At 36.0% G+C, this 16,767-nt stretch overlaps 1 pseudogene; it reads right to left on the reverse strand.

Annotated features, from left to right (window-relative positions):
• Positions 1-6,218: 6,218 nt before the first annotated feature.
• On the reverse strand, positions 6,219-9,762 carry LOC149495794 (uncharacterized; annotated as a pseudogene).
• Positions 9,763-16,767: the final 7,005 nt, after the last annotated feature.

A 16,767-nucleotide genomic window follows, 5' to 3' on the forward strand; every position in this document is an offset into this window, starting at 1 on the left:
TTTTCCTCTGATACCAGGATACGACCCAGAACGAGAACTTCTCTCATGCAGGTTCTGATCCAAGGCTCTGATACCATGTTGAGTTTTTTGGAAGGAATAATGGAAATGCACAAGATGATTAACAATATTTTGCATTTCATTGAATTAACAAAAGGATATGCCTATTTATAGGCTTCCACGTGAATCAAATAAGACCTAAAAATATTCCTAAAAATCATTAATCCGAATAATAAAAGCATCAAATTCTATGCAGAAAAACTACACTAACTAAAATTGAAATCTCAAAATATTTTTAATAATATTATTTTGAATTAATCCTAACAAAAAAAACACCTTGCCTTTCAGCATATAGGCAGCTGCCGCATACTCTAAAGCCAGACTATTTCCCTGATGAGACCATGGCACATAGAATGTCACTACCACATATTTGTTCTCTAGAACAAAATCACTGAAGTTCTCCTAGCTCAAAACTATATCATCCATTTCATAGAGAGGCCTGTCCACCTCAGTTTCATCATAAAAATGTTCCATCTTAGGCATGTTCATTAAAGCTTCACCATGAAAATCTTCTTTTTTATCTTTAACACTGTCAGAAAGTTGAAAATCTTCCATCTCAGTAGAAGGCGTGTTCAGCACAGTTTCGTCATGAAAATCTCCCCTTTCACCTTCAACACTTCCAAACTGTTGGTTTTCATTGATGGAGAGAAATGATGACTCATCATGTATTTCAACATTATGATACGGCGGAACTTTGAAACTATCTTGATTGGAGGCTTTTTGATCAAGAACTTCTGCTGCTTCTAGGACTATGTGCAATGCGTTTTCCTTCTGCTCATAGACACCTTCAATAATGTTCAACTCTTGATTAGTTGATTCTTCATAGGCGTAGAGAGATGTTCCATTATCTGTTGATTCTAATTCTACGGATGGGAGCACCTCATGACTTTGAAACTCTTGATTGGCGTCCATTTTATTGTTTGCTAGTTTTGTGCGAGCCCTTAGTTCACCAATATCATATTGGATACCCATACTACCTTCAGCACCTGGAGGAGCTTTGAAACTATTCAAAGCTTTATCAGAGTACTGGTTGGGGCTGATACTTGTGGTATTTCTGTTTTCATGTACAAAGGATATAGCAGCTTCTGATAAATTGTTGGAATTATGTTCTTTTTCTGGAATTAGTGGCCATTTTGTATGATGAACTTCACTAATGACTCCTTCACCAAGGTAATACATATCACCAGCAGTGGGAGACATGACAAGGCCCTCCTTTTCCGGGGAAGAGTGAGCTTTGGAAGCATCATTCTCATTGTTGATTGGTTTATCTGAATTAAGAGGAGATTTTTCGAGGTTCAGGCTGTAATAATGTTTTTTGCAGAGTATGCAGCTTCAGATCTTCGGAAAACTTGACTAGAGTATTGAGTTTCAACAGTGATGCTTTTTTCATGTTGTAGCCATGAAAAAGCACTTTTAAGGCCATCAAAATGTATTGATGAAAACTGAAAGGGAGTCAAAAACCAAAACACAATGAACAGGAGCAGGACTGAAGTGAATAGAATTGCTAGATTTCTTGCTGGCAGCATTGGTAGGAGAGAAAAGGATGAGAAATTATTGGTTGAAATGATGAATTGGATTGAGCTTTCTCCCTTCCTAGTATGAACAATCCAATTCTTTAACCTGGTGTGTCAAATGGTAATGTCAAAGCAAAATATGGGTTATGTCGACAGAATTGTCCTACTTTTTGGCCATATCTGTAATTTTAGTTTAGGAGTCAATTTCAAAACAAGATAGTAGTCAATTTCGAAAAAGGAGTCAATTTCGCTTTAAAATATCTAAAACTAGCTACTGAAACTGAAAACAAGAGAAAATCCCCGCACAAGACAGTTCTATCATATAATTCATACTTGTCAATTTGATTGATATTTCTTGATAGTTCCTATCAGTGTTCACAAAATACTAACCAGAATCAACAATCTATGTCACTGGTCACACCAACTTCACCAATTAATTCTTTCCTGATCATATTCAAAATGTCTGAAACCTGCATAGCAGAGAAGAAACACCATCAATGATAACAAGCAAAATATAATGAGCAAGATCCTGGAACTTTCAGAAACAAAAGATAAAGATAAAACCATCTTACATCGGCATCTAACAGAAGATCAAGAAAAAAGAATTTGTCTAACCTCAAAATACTGTTCCAACACTGGTGAATATTGATGCAGTATATTGTATATCTTCTCAAGTAGACATAAAAGTACTTCTACTTTATCACCTAGCAGATCCACCTGCAATTTAAGAAGATATTCTGAAATGATGTATTAAGATGAACATTTTTATAGTCTATCCGAGAGAAACTATTGAAAGATAAATATAAAATAAAAAAAAATTTCAAATGCACACAACATTAAAAACAATAAAAATTTCCATCTTCATTTTTCCAACTTCACAAATGGTAAAAATAGTAGCTCAAGACCTCAGTTTCAGCTATTCTGAGATTCTCACATCGACTGAAAAAAGCCTTTCTTTATAGCCATTGTTTCCTCCTTTGTCTAGCAACAAGTTCAGCAAGTGGATTTAAATAATCCATTGCTTCTTCCAACCTGTAATAAGTAGCAACAGAATCTGCTCAATGTACAAACTACAACTAATTCTCAAAGACTGTCAATATGTTGGAATTAGAGAGGACAGGAAAACAAAATATAGAGAGAGATCAGAACACGAACTGAGCTATGAAATTAAAGAAGATTTTTATTTTTATTTTCTATATGAACATGAGTTTCTGACAAATTCTCTCCAATTTCCTCTTCACTTTTCTCTACATTTTCCATTAACAAAGGCTGCTATAAAACAGCAGATTACATAGACAAGAAGAACAACATTATTATTTACTACGCCTTAATTTCTGGAATCGAACTACAAAAGACCTCTCCAGATAAATCTCACAAATTCTAACGATTTCAAAATCCTAGTAATTTGTTGGAATATGTTTCTAGTCTTTCTAATGAATTGAATTGGAGAATAAATACTCTATAACATCAGAACAGGCGTCAATATCATTCTTATATAATTTGCAACATTTGTGAGCAATAGCATGCATGCAATAGAGGAAGAGTTCTTGAAACTATTATTCAGAAATAAATAAATAAACAAAAAGGAAATGAAAATGGAAAAGGAAAAAGAGCTTATGGAAGAATGAAATACCTCAATGTGTGCAGTTCTAACTTTTTTTCAACCCTGCACTTGAAGTCCGCGAATACTTGCAAAAATTCCATAATTGACTTAAACGCAGAATAATGTGAAATTACTTTTGTTGAAACAATGTATCTGCTAAATTAATGAGAGTTTCAGCAGAAACAAATTTAAAAGATTAAAAAATATGAGAGGAAAAAGATGTATTTTACTTTAATGTAATTGAGAATTTATATAAGTTGAAATAACAGATTCTCCTCAAATAATGGATTCCAAATAACACAAAATAATAAACTGAGATTCTAAGGCTGGAAATTAGGAACTCCAGCAATGTTATTAAAAACTGATAAAACAGAAAAATATTTGATGAAACAGAATGCCAGCACTTCAACACTCCTCCATGGCATTTTGACGACAAACACCAATATTTTTCCTCAGAGCTTCAAATCTTTCTTTTGGTAAGGACTTTGTGAAAATGTCAGATAATTATTCTTCAGATGAGCAGGTAACAAGTAACACTTCATTAGATTGTTGAACTTCTCTAATAAAATGAAACTTAATCTTGATGTGCTTGGTTCGCCCATGAAAAACAGGATTCTTTGCCATCGAAACAGCAGAGATATTATCACACATAATTCTGGTTGCTTCAGCTTGTTCATACCCCTTTTAGTCTTTGGCACTTGATAAAAACAAATGCTGCCAAATATGCGAATATGGCCAACAGAAGGTTTAACTCCAAACCAAGCTTCATATGGTGTCAAGTTCACTAATGCTCTTGTGGGAAGTCGGTTGAGCAAATAAACCGAGGTGTTAACAGCCTCTGCCCAAAACTTCATTGGCATTTCTTTCTCCATTAAAAGACATCTAGCCATCTCCATCACGGTCCTGTTCTTCCTTTCAGAGACACCGTTCTGCTGAGGTGTGTATGGAACAGTGAATTGATGTTCAATACCAGCTGCTTTGCAAAAATCAATAAATTGGCTTGAACTGTATTCAGCCCCATTATCAGATCTCAAGATTTTAATTGTGAGATTACATTGATTTTCCACAAGAGCTTTAAACTCTTTAAAAATAGTAAAAACTTCATTCTTAAGTTTGATAAAATATACCTAACACATCCTGGTATAATCATCAATAAAAAGAATAAAGTAATTGTTACCACTGAGGGAAGCAATTTTCATGGGTCCGCACACATCAGTGTGAATGAGATGAAGTTTTTGAGTGGCTCTTAAAGCTTGTTTTTTCGGAAACGGCATCCTCGCTTGTTTTCCAAATTGGCATGTCTCAAAATTTGATCGACGAGATTAATTGTAGGCATGTCTATGATTAAATCTTTTTGTTTCATCTCCAACAAACTTCTCTGATTGAAATGCCCAAACCTTTTGTGCCACAAGTTTGATTTACTCAAGGTGGTGCCAGTAAATGCATGCTCATCAGTTTCCTCCCAATTGATAAAGAAACTCCTGTTTTTCATTATTACAGAGAACATTTTTTCTCCTGCAGGATTAAAAATTGTGCACTTCCGCTTTCTAAATTCAAAAGAATAATCTTTTTCCAGCATCTGTCCAATACTCAAGAGATTTTGACTGATTTTAGGTATATATAAAACATCAAAAATTGTTTTTAGACCTGATTGAGTTTGGATAGTAACTGAACCACTGCCTTCAACTTTAATATATTGGCCGTTACCCACCTTCACTTTAGATTTATAAGTTTCATCAAGAGTGCTGAATACAAAATCATCTTTGCACATATGATGAGTGCACCCACTATCAATAAGCCACAAATCACCTGCACCATCAATAGAAAAACAAAAAGCAACAACAGCTCGTTCTTCATGTACCTCCGGTTCATCGTTGGAAAGACAGAAAGCCATAAAAGCTTGCTCCTCCTGCACATCTACATCATCCGCCACTTGTGCTTGTTGGGTTTGAACATCTTTCTTTGATTTGCAGACCTTGGCAACATGTCCAAGTTGTTTGCATTTGCCACATACTGCATCTGGTCTCCACCAACAGAATTTTTCAAGATGAGTAGTTTTTTTACAATGAGAACAAGGTTGATATTTTTCCTGTTTGGACCCTTCTTTATTGCCTTTATTCTTTTGGTTAGAACTCTTCTTGCTTTTTTCAGCATGCTGTTTATGCATAGAAAATGCCCCTTCTATGGTGTTGTCTTGCCTTAAAAGTCTTCGTTGCTCCTGTGCTTGACGAGCACTCATCAATTCAGCCAATGAAATGTTATTAAGATCCTTGGACTCTTCTAGAGAAGAGATTTTTGACTCAAACCTCTCAAGAAGGGTCACAAGTAACTTTTTGACAATTCGACTGTCGGGGAAATCTTCACCAAGTAGCCTAATATTGTTGACAATCAAAAAAATTCTATCAGTATACTTGGCAATAGTTTCATCTTCTTGCATGGTTAAGGCCTCGAAACTCCTCTTTAAATTCAACACTTGCATTTGTTTTGTTCTATCGCTGCCTTGATATTCTTGTTTCAGTCTATCCCAAGCTTCTTTTGCAGTTTTACAAGCCATAATTCTGTAAAAAACAGCTTCACCAACAGAATTTTGGATAAGTGTTTTTGCCTTCGATCGCTTGGCTTTTTCATCTGAATTGTGTTTAATTTGAGTTAGAGTTGGATCTCTAGGTAAAGGAGGAATTGGTTTGTCTTCAGTAACGATTTCCCAAAGATCAAAGGCTTCCAAATAGCATTGCATCTTTACTGACCAATTTTGATAGTTTTCACCTGTGAAAATTTCAGGAGGGTTGATAGAAAGGCTACCGGAGGCCACATTTTTGTGTGGCTGGTTTTAATTTAAAAGGTTGAGAGAAGAGGGATTGAGAGACGGTTTAAAAATTGGTTTAAAAGGTTTAAATGTTTAAAAGGCAGGTCCCGAAAGACCATGTGGCTCTGATACCACTGTTGAAACAATGTATCTGCTAAATTAATGAGAGTTTCAACAGAAACAAATTTAAAAGATTAAAAAAATATGAGAGGAAGAAGATGTATTTTACTTCAATGTAATTGAGAATTTATACAAGTTGAAATAACAAATTCTCCTCAAATAATGGAATCCAAATAACACAAAATAATAAACTGAGATTGTAAGGCTGGAAATTAGGAACTCCAGCAGTGTTATTGAAAACTGATAAAACAGAAAAATATTTGATGAAACAGAATGCCAGCACTTCAACAACTTTCAACTCCTTGCTTTCTTTTGGTTGTGACAAGGATGGCCTCTTGGCATCTGAAAAAGCTGTCCAATCATCAACCCTTTCTATACCTTCACCTGTCACACCTAGGCAAGTCCTTAGCTCGTCCAACAGTGCCTTACTCAAAGCAATTTGCTCCAGGTCTTTCTCAACTTTGCTGCTTACAGAACTGAAAGTGCTTCCCATCTCAGTAAACAACGCATGAGATATCTTTAGCTTATCCAAATTTTCATGCTTCTTTTGAATGGAGTGATAATGTGCATCATACTGCATAATTTCAGAACTTATGCTTTGAATCAAATCCTCCTCAAATTTAATACAAGTTAATAGTGAATCTTGTTTTTGGACCAAAATATCCTCTCCGCTGACCTCCTGACTTCTGTCTAACTTGTCATCAGATATGAAACCTTCTGAGGTTTTGAAATGATCCTGCGCAGCAGCTTCCCTATAAGAAGCACCAGCTTCTTTCATAGTCTCTACAATGGCAAGTAGGAAAATTTCTTCCCCAATGAGACACTCAAAGTTTTGAGCATCAATTTCCTTCTTCCACTCTTTAAACATTTCCCTAAGGAAAACCATACAGACATCATCCTTAGCTGAATGCTCTATAGCTTGAAAGGACTCATTACAATTGAAGAAACAGATACAATTCTCCAAATTTTTGACCTCATTGAGTTTACTTGCAAAGCAATTATCTATATTTGCCGTATCCCTCAGGTCTTCAATTTGAATCTCATGCATCTCTTCCCTAACATGGCTTTCAGTACCTGATCTTTCTATAACCTCATTCCACTCCTTCCACAGTTCAACAAAAAGTAATCCGGATATTTCCTCTATTAATTTTCCCTCTAAAATGCCTTCTTTGAATGTGCATATTATGTGATCAGTAGTATTAGCTATATCTCTGTGTGTCTCTTCCAAAGCAATCTGATATATATCTTCCCTAATAAGGTTTTCAATACCAGATCTTTCAATAAATTCATTCCATTCCTTGCATGTTTCCCCAAAAAAGACACTTGATATTTCCTCCCTTAATTTTCCCTCGATATTATAGTCTTCCAAAAAGATCTTTCATCTCTGGCATCTACATATTCTGCCAATGCAGAGTCAAGAGTAGAACCAAAATCCTTCGCTGCCTCACTAAACACGATGTAATTTATGTCTTCTCTAATCTGAACACCAAGCTGGTCACTTTCAATTTGTTCATTCCACTCATTTACCACTTTCTCCAACAAATCTTCATGCATACTTTCTCTTATCAGGATCTCCAAGTCATAACTATAAATATAATTGCTGGATTCATTTATGAAACCTTCAAAAAGAGCAGCATAAGTCTTCTCCAGTATCATCATCTGCAAACTTGCATCTTCTTTCTCTTCTTTCAGAATCTTTATTTCATTCTGTAATTCATTCACAGCATTGGTCATTGAAATTGTCTTCACTTTCTCCTGGCCATCTTCCGAATGTTCAATGTGAGATTTCTCCTGTCGTGTGAAGTAACTTTTTTCATGGTCAGTACCTTCATACTCACCAAAACTTTCACCAAGTTTTGCATTCCAGTTAATTAAATTTTCCATTCTTATAATAACAACTTAGATCTTTCTTCTAGGTTTAATAAGATCCTCTTCTCTCTTGGGGGATGAACAACCTTTTTCTCCAGTATTTTCCCGCTTTATCTTCTGCACCTCTTTGGATTTTTTCTTGATAAAGGACTCATGATTCTTTATCATTTTAGCAACAAAGGTAACAGCATCATCTTCTGTATTCTCTTCTCCAACCTCCTTCTGTTGTTATACTTTCTCAACCCTTAAGGTGGAATTTTCAGGTTTACCATGAATGTCTTCTTCTGATAAAGACCTTTCTCTTGGCCCCAGATAAATCTTACCCTCATGATTGCTTTGGGATAAGCAAAGAGCTTCTAGATCATCATTCAAGCACTTAATCTCTTTCATCAAATCCGACAGATGCTCACTCAGTCCAAAAGAAACTTGTTTTCTCTCCCTCTAACTTTTACGTTGAAATTCTCCTGAATATCCCTCACAAAACCATTGATCAAAATGCCTTATGCATCTTTCTCAATTGTCGATCTCCATTGCTGCTCTATGGGTTCCATATCAGAGAAGAACATAGAATTCTGCATCTTTCCAAAAGCAATATCCATAGTTTCTTTCAAGATGTCTATGTCAGAACCCATCTGCTCAATCTTTATACTGTCAAAACTCCTATTCTCCTCCTATCTTCAGGTTCTAGTTTATGTTTGATATTCCACACCTGCCGATCCAGCGAATTTTTCAACCCAGAGAACTCCTCATCTGCTACCCGATTTCCAAGAATAAGTTCATCACCAACTCCCTTATTGCCAAGCTAAGCGCCTCAACACTTTCTATTTTGGTTGGCTCAAGCTTGATCTTGGCGCATAAAGAATCCAGGTCTCTTTCTTTCATTTCCAATGCTTGTCTAAACTTCAACTCATTTTCTATTCTCTTGGTTAACTCTCTATCCTTTTCTGCAATGAACAGCTCCAACTCCTTGAGACGTCCTATAAGACGATCTCTAAAATCTGTCAAGTCCCATAATACTTCTTCATTGCTGATTTCAAAACTACGATCTGCTTCTTCTTGAACAAAACTCAAACACCCGTCCAACTGCATAACTGCCAACTCATAGAACTTGGATATTTCAGTCAGTCGCTCTATAACACCTTCCTTAGATTGTGCTCTTTCATGTGCTTTATCCATTGTAGAATGCACAATTCGCATCATTGTAGAATCTGTCAAGGATATTTTGAATCTACCACCCACCCTACCAACTAACTCATCCATTTCTCAGGAAACTAATGAACAAAAAAGAATTAAAACCAAGCCACACTATGTTATATAACCAAGATAGAGTGAAACAAGAACAGAAGCTGTAAAAGAATTTTGGCAGCAAACGAAATCTAAAGGCTTAGAACATTAAAGAATTTTTTAATAATGTATAAATCAATGAAGCGTGAAGAAATGTCAATATCTTTCAAGCAAACCAAAAATGAGAGCAAATTCTCTGTGTCACCTTTTTTTTCTTTTGATTGGCTTGAAAAGTGGATGATCCAACTAATTAATCTATACTTGCAATATATATATATAGAATAATCCACACTCCACAGGTCCACTTTCTCCAGTTGTCAGTGAAAGCAGCATTTGCACTATATATAATATAGCTGTCTGCTTAATTCTTGAAATTCAGTTATATATTTGAGCTCCATCTCAACAGAAAAGCTGATAACCCTCCATAGACCGTGGGCAAGGCACGAATAGCGAGCTTTATATACTGATATATCGTCAAATGAATTCTCTTTTGGGAAAATTACTATTATACCCCTGCATATATCAAAATACAATTAATGAATTGCTTTTCCAGAAATGTTTTTCTGAAATCCTCATATTTCAATGCGTCACAAAATTCAGTCCTTCGTCCCATTTTTTTTTCCACTTTTTCCATTAAGTCAATAAAAAAGCTAAGATCAAAAGAGAGAGAATATATTATAAAGGCAATAATACCCCCCCCCTTTGCTGACGTGTTATATTGTGGAATCAATAATATTTGTGTATTGAGAGCTTCTATTTGAAAGACAAAAGTGATTTGGAAAAAGAATGAGGCTAGGGTTTTGGATTGAAAGAAAATGATGTCATTGAGCATAGAGATAATGAATGGAAGGCAGGTTCCTGAATGCTCTTTGCAAATGTAGAAAGACGGCTAGCATTTGAATCTACTACCAAAAATAAGAACTGACTCTACTATTATCGTATGGATAATGAGTATGGTACCTTTTCGGAATGGTGCAAGTCCGCTAAGTCACTCTCTGAGACAAGTGTGAGGGATGGTGTCGAGCCGGTCAATAGAAAGAGAGGTAAATGATTTTGAAGCCGAACTCCAGAGAACCCTTGTCAAAGACGTTTTAAATATCAAAGATATGATATACAACTTGAAGGAGGAAAATAGATGCCTTTGGGGAAAATTGGAAGGATGGATGTAGTAGTTAGCCATCTGAAGCGTTACGCATGTTGTCTATTTTCATTACATTCATTGTGGTTTTGACTTTGATTGTTAACTAGAGGTTGGGATCGTGGTTTACCATGAATAGTTGTAGCCGATGGGTCTAAAGGCATTGAATAGATGTTGTTTTTTTTTTTTTTTTTTTTTTTTTTTCTTCCTTTAGTAGCATGCAGTAAATGGGCTACAGGTTAGCGTTTGTTTAAACCCTATTGTAATAAAATTTTCTGAACAGAAACGCAGAAAATAGATGAAGAACTTGTATCTTTCTTCAATTGATTTGAAAGCTGTACACTATGTTCTATTTATATTTACAAGAGTGTTGTATATTCTAATTCTAGGGACTATTGTATTGTACATTTCCTCATGTAACAGAATTACAGCTGTAAAATGGGTTTGTTATATGGGTTAATCGGTTAGTTGGGCTTATTAGATGGGTTTGGGTTAAGTAGAAATGAGTATGGTATGTGGGTTTGGTATAAATAGAAAATATTGTGTTTGAGTTTTAGGGTTTTCTTTGATTTAGAACGGCAGCTTCTTTGTTTTTGAGTTTTAGGGTTTTCTTTGTGTTTGGCTTTGTGTTTGGCTCATGTTCGTTCACGCCCCCCTCAAGTTGGAACTGTGGTAAGGAAACCAAGCCCAACTTGACAGTCATGAGACGAAAATGAGAAATGGGTAACATTTTGGTGAAAATATCAGCGAGTTGGGACGCGGAAGGTAGATGTTTTGTTTCAATGAGACCAGATTGAATGTGATGGCGGATGAGATGGCAGTCGATATCGATGTGCTTAGTGCGCTCGTGATAAACTGGGTTGGCGGCGATATGCAGCGCCGCTTGGTTGTCACAGAATAAAGGTATGGGCTTTTGTACTTTGACTTGTAGATCTGTGAGTATTTTGTCAATCCAAATGATTTCGCACACTGTATTAGCCATAGATCTGTATTCTGCTTCGGCGGAGGAACGACTAACCACTGTTTGTTTTTTTGTTTTCCATGAGATGAGCGAGGTACCCAGAAAAACATAGTAACCTGTAAGGGACTGGCGAGTCTCAATGCAAGCCCCCCAATCAGCATCACAGTACTCTTGGAGATCAAGCGCAGAAGAGGTAGGAAAAAATAACTTCAAATCTGTGGTGGAAGCTAAGTAGCGTAGAACATGAGAGGCGGCGACCATGTGACCCTGACAAGGATGTTGCATGTGCTGAGATAATTGTTGAACTGAGTAAGTAATGTTAGGTCGGGTAAAACTCAGGTAAAGTAGTCTCCCCACTAGTCTACGGTAATTGTCTGGTTCTGTGAGTAATGGTCCCATGTTTGCATGAATTTTTTGACCTTGCATTAATGGTGTGGATGCATGTTTGGCGTGCTGCATGTGTGAATCTAACAGCATATCTTGAATGAATTTCCTTTGTGATAAATATATGCCATCACTGGACCAAAGGATGTCAATACCCAAGAAAAATCTTGCATGGCCGAGGTCTTTTATAGTAAATTTGGAATGGAGAAATTCTTTGATGTTGCATATGAGTTGAATGTCAGGTCCAGCAACTAAAATATCATCCACGTAGACAATAAGTGCTAGAAATTCTTTGCCCTCTCCTTTGGTAAATAGACAGTGATCATTCATTGATTGTTGAAATCCATACTGTAGTAATGTATTAGTCAATTCTTGGTTCCACATTCTGCCAGCTTGTTTGATTCCGTAGAGGGATTTAGTCAGTTTGCATACTTGGCCCTTAGAAGCCTTAAAATAGCCAGCTAGGGGTTGCATGTAGATGTCGTCTTCATCAAGAAAACCATGTAGATAGGCATTGTTAATATCGAGTTGGTGGAGATTCCATTGGTATTTAGCAATTAGAGCAAATAAAATTCTCACAGTCACCATTTTAGCAACAGGAGAAAAACTGTCATTGTAATCAATGCCTAGTTTTTGATTGAACCCTTTAGCAACCAGGCGAGCTTTGTATCTGTCTACAGTTCCATCCTGTTTGTATTTGACCCTGTAGACCCATTTGCATCCAATGGCCCGTTTCCCTTTAGGCAACTCAGTTAAGACCCATGTACCATTGTCTTCCAAAGCCTACAGTTTAGTTTGCATTGCTCGCACCCAATTTTCATTAGAAATAGCATGATGATATTACATTGGCTCATGAATTTTGTTGACATTAGATGCAAAAGATACATATGCATGTGAATAGGGTGAATTGGGTGAAAAAGGTTTGTGATTGGAATTTGCACAATTTGTTACATAATCTATCATCCATGCAGGTGGTCTGGAATTTCTTGTACTTCTTCTAATTGGTGTAACTGGCTGGTCTATGTGTAATGTCTGATTATGGTCTGTCTGGATGGTTTGTTGGTTTTCTAGGTCATATGTAGGTGTAGTCTATTGGTCAATTTGGTCTTGGTTAGGCATATCTGTAGGTGGGATTGTATGGTCAAGGATTGGTGGGTCATTGTCTTCTAAACATGTTGGTATATTGAATGTACAAGACTCAAGAGGGGTGTTGTGATGGAAGGGGTAAACTGTTTCCTTGAATATAACATCCCTTGAGTAAAAACTCTGCTTAGTGTGCATGTCATAAATCTTGTAACCCTTCTGTTGAGCCCCATAACCCAACAATACACATGGTTTAGCTCTAGGATCAAACTTGTCTTTGTGTGGTTTAGTATTGGTTGCAAAACACAGGCAGCCTATAACTTTCAAGTGTGTCAAGTCTAGTTTTGTTTGGTGTAGTTTTTCAAAAGGGCTTAAACATTCTAAGAGTGCAGAAGGCACTCTATTGGTCAGGTAAACTGCAGATAGGAGAACTTCAGACCAAAAAATTTTAGGAAATTTAGCCTGAAAAAGTAGGGCTCTCCCAATATTCAAAATTTCTTTGTGTTTTCTCTCCACTCTCCCATTTTGCTGTGGGGAATAAAGACAAGATAGTTGATGTGTAATTCCTTTAGAAAGAAATAATGTCTTCACTACATTATTCACAAACTCAGTGCCATTATCAGTCCTTATTGTTTTGATTTTGGTATGAAATTGGGTGTCTATTAGGTTGGTAAAGTGGTCAAGGATTGAGTGGACTTGTTGTTTGTTTGGTAGCATGTAGGCCCACGTGTATCTGCTATAGTCATCCACAATAGTGAGCATATATCTGGCACCAGTTAAAGAAGTAATTGGATAAGGTCCTCATAGGTCAATGTGTACTAAATCAAATATGCCTTTAGCATTATTACAACTTGGATAAAATGGTAATCTTTGTTGTTTTGCAAGGGGGCAAACATTACAGGTAAGAGTATCACTGCTTGTATTAAAATTCATTACATGATTTTGTCTAGCCATAGAGATATGACCCAATCTAAGATGCCATAATAGTCTCAAATGATCATCATGTGTAGTACAAGTAAGTAGAGCTTTAGTACTAGTAACAGGCACAAAACACTTCTTATCAAGAAAATACAAGCCTCCATTCAACTTGCCAATAGCTACTACTTCATCAGTCTGCAAATCCTGTAATAAACAGTGGTCAGGTAGTGTTTTCACTGATAGTGCATTGTCTTTTGCAAGGGCTGATGCAGATAATAAATTGCATTTGAATGTTGGTATATATAACACATCCTTTAATACCAATCTGTCATGTATTTTGATCTTGCCAATATGTGTTATAGTTCTGGTGGAGTTATCAGGTAAGGTTACTATTCTAGGTTTGGGTAATTTGGTTAATGTATGAAATAGATGATGCATGTATGTCATATGATCAGTTGCACCATTGTCAACAATCCATGGAACTAATTCACATTTATCATGCACATTATAATGAAAAAGAGAGACAATACCTGCAAAACTGACTGCATTGGCTATAGGTGTGTCTCCTGCCTTATCATCATACTGCATTTTATCCTTGAATGCACGCTGGATCTCCATTCTCACCATTCTGGATACATCATTTTCATTGCCTCCTGAGTTAACATTCAGCTGTGCATCACTTGCTTGGCCATAATGTGCATGAATTTTCTTCTTCTTTTTGAGTTCGGTAAACCAATCTGGATAACCAGTTAGTTTAAAACAAGTTTCTCTAGTGTGACCAGTCCCATTGCAGTGATCACAATGCTTGTCAACCTTAGATCTGGAATTATGGCTTGTATTTTTGTTGTTGTAGCTTGATTTTTGCACATACATTGCACTGCTATTCTCGCTTGAATCATAGATCACAATATTTACCTCCCTCTATTTTTCAACACTCAGCACCATTGAATAAGCCTTACTCATACTTGGAAATGGATCCATAAGCAGGATTTGATTTTTAACATTGTCATATGTATCATTTAGTCCTAAGAGGAATTGCATGAGTTTTTCCTCTCCATCTAGATCTGAAACTGCTCTCATAACACCACAGGTACATCCTTCTACAATTCCACAGATACACTTGGGAATGGGCCTTAAACAAGCCAATTCATCCCAGAGTTTTTTTAGTTTTGTGTAGTAATTAGCTACTGTTTGGTTGCCTTGTACAGTTACTGAAATATCTTTTTTTATTTGGTAAATCATAGGTCCATTAGATTCACCATACCTAGTGGACAGTTCATTCCAAAGATCCTTGGAAGTTTGATAATACAGAAATGCTTCAACCAAATCTTTAGAAATAGAGTTTAAGATCCAGGATGTTACCAAATTGTCGATTCTCTGCCATCTCTTTCTCAATGGAGATCCAGCTACAGGTTCTTGTTCTTCACCAGTGACAAATTCATACTTGTCTCTGGCCTTTACGGCTATGGTCATAGATCTGCTCCATGATAAGAAATTCCGGCCATTCAAGGAGATATTAATGAGGTTTGAAGCTGAGTTTTCATATGCAGAAACTTGATAAGTTTCTGATTCAATATTTGTGTTTTCATTGTTTTGATTAGTATTGTCTGCCATTGATTTCAGGAGAAAAAGCTTGAATGAAGCTTTAGTATTTCAGATACCAGATCAGGCTCTGATACCATGAACAGAAACGCAGAAAATAGATGAAGAACTTGTATCTTTCTTCAATTGATTTGAAAGCTGTACACTATGTTCTATTTATATTTACAAGTGTGTTGTATATTCTAATTCTAGGGACTATTGTATTGTACATTTCCTCATGTAGCAAAATTACAGCTGTAAAATGGGTTTGTTATATGGGTTAATGGGTTAGTTGGGCTTATTAGATGGGTTTGGGTTAAGTAGAAATGGGTATGGTATGTGGGTTTGGTATAAATAGAAAATATTGTGTTTGAGTTTTAGGGTTTTCTTTGATTTAGAACGGCAGCTTCTTTGTTTTTGAGTTTTAGGGTTTTCTTTGTGTTTGGCTTTGTGTTTGGCTCATGTTTCTATCTATTAGTTAAATTCCTATTTATATGTTCATATTTGTTAGTTAAATTTATATTCAAGGTTCAATCCCCTATATATACAATTTCAATTGCCAGCCACAGAAAATGAAATTTGCAAATCCAACAAACAACTCTGCAAATCATTAACTTCACCTGTTGTATATCACAACTAATTACAATATATTTATAAGTAGGCAACACTTTGATGAAATGTACTTTGCATTTTTTACAGAAACCAAAATATTATTAGTGCTTGTAAATCAAACGTCCAATAAATTTACAAGTAGGCACAAGCAACACAGGAAATTATCATTTACCATTACATTTACTTCCTAATAAAAAAAAAAAAAAAAAAAAGATCATATATTGTTGCTCCTAGTTAAAAGTTTAGAGTAAATCAATATGGAACTGCTTGTGCCCCTTGCAAAACATATAGAAAATTTCCTAATCTGTCTCTGTCCAGCTTAACAGGTCCCACTCACTGATGTTGTTTCTGCAGGCCTGGAGCTGGTAATTGCAGATTGAGATTGTCCTCTATTCTGCCTCTTTCTCGTGCCCTGATATTAATAATAAATAGAAATTAATATACAGTTCACAAACACTAGTTCAGCAGTAAATATAAAAATAAAAAATAAACTATAAATAACATGTCACTGTAATGGAGGTTGGGATTGACATGTTCTCTTGTTGTGGCTAAACTGACAGCATTGTTTACACCTAACAGTGGTATATCTTATGCTCTTTGTTTTAGTAGGTCCTTCACCCTCCTATTTATTCCTCTTATTTTTATGTCTACCTACTTTCCTCTTTACATCAAGTGGCTTAATCTTGTCAGAGGGATCAAGTACTTGAAAATCACTCCTCCAAATGGACCTTTAAGGTGACATCTGTCCAGGCTTATAAAAGGCATGGAACCCATCTCTGGAAGCTTTGAAGCAAATAAATAACCTCCTAAAGACAATAAGTTGACCGGCCGACGACG

This window comes from Jatropha curcas, chromosome 6 (assembly GCF_041381405.1).
Source record: "Jatropha curcas cultivar XTBG-Jc1 chromosome 6, XTBG_Jcur_1.0, whole genome shotgun sequence".
NCBI classification, from domain to species: domain Eukaryota; kingdom Viridiplantae; phylum Streptophyta; class Magnoliopsida; order Malpighiales; family Euphorbiaceae; genus Jatropha; species Jatropha curcas.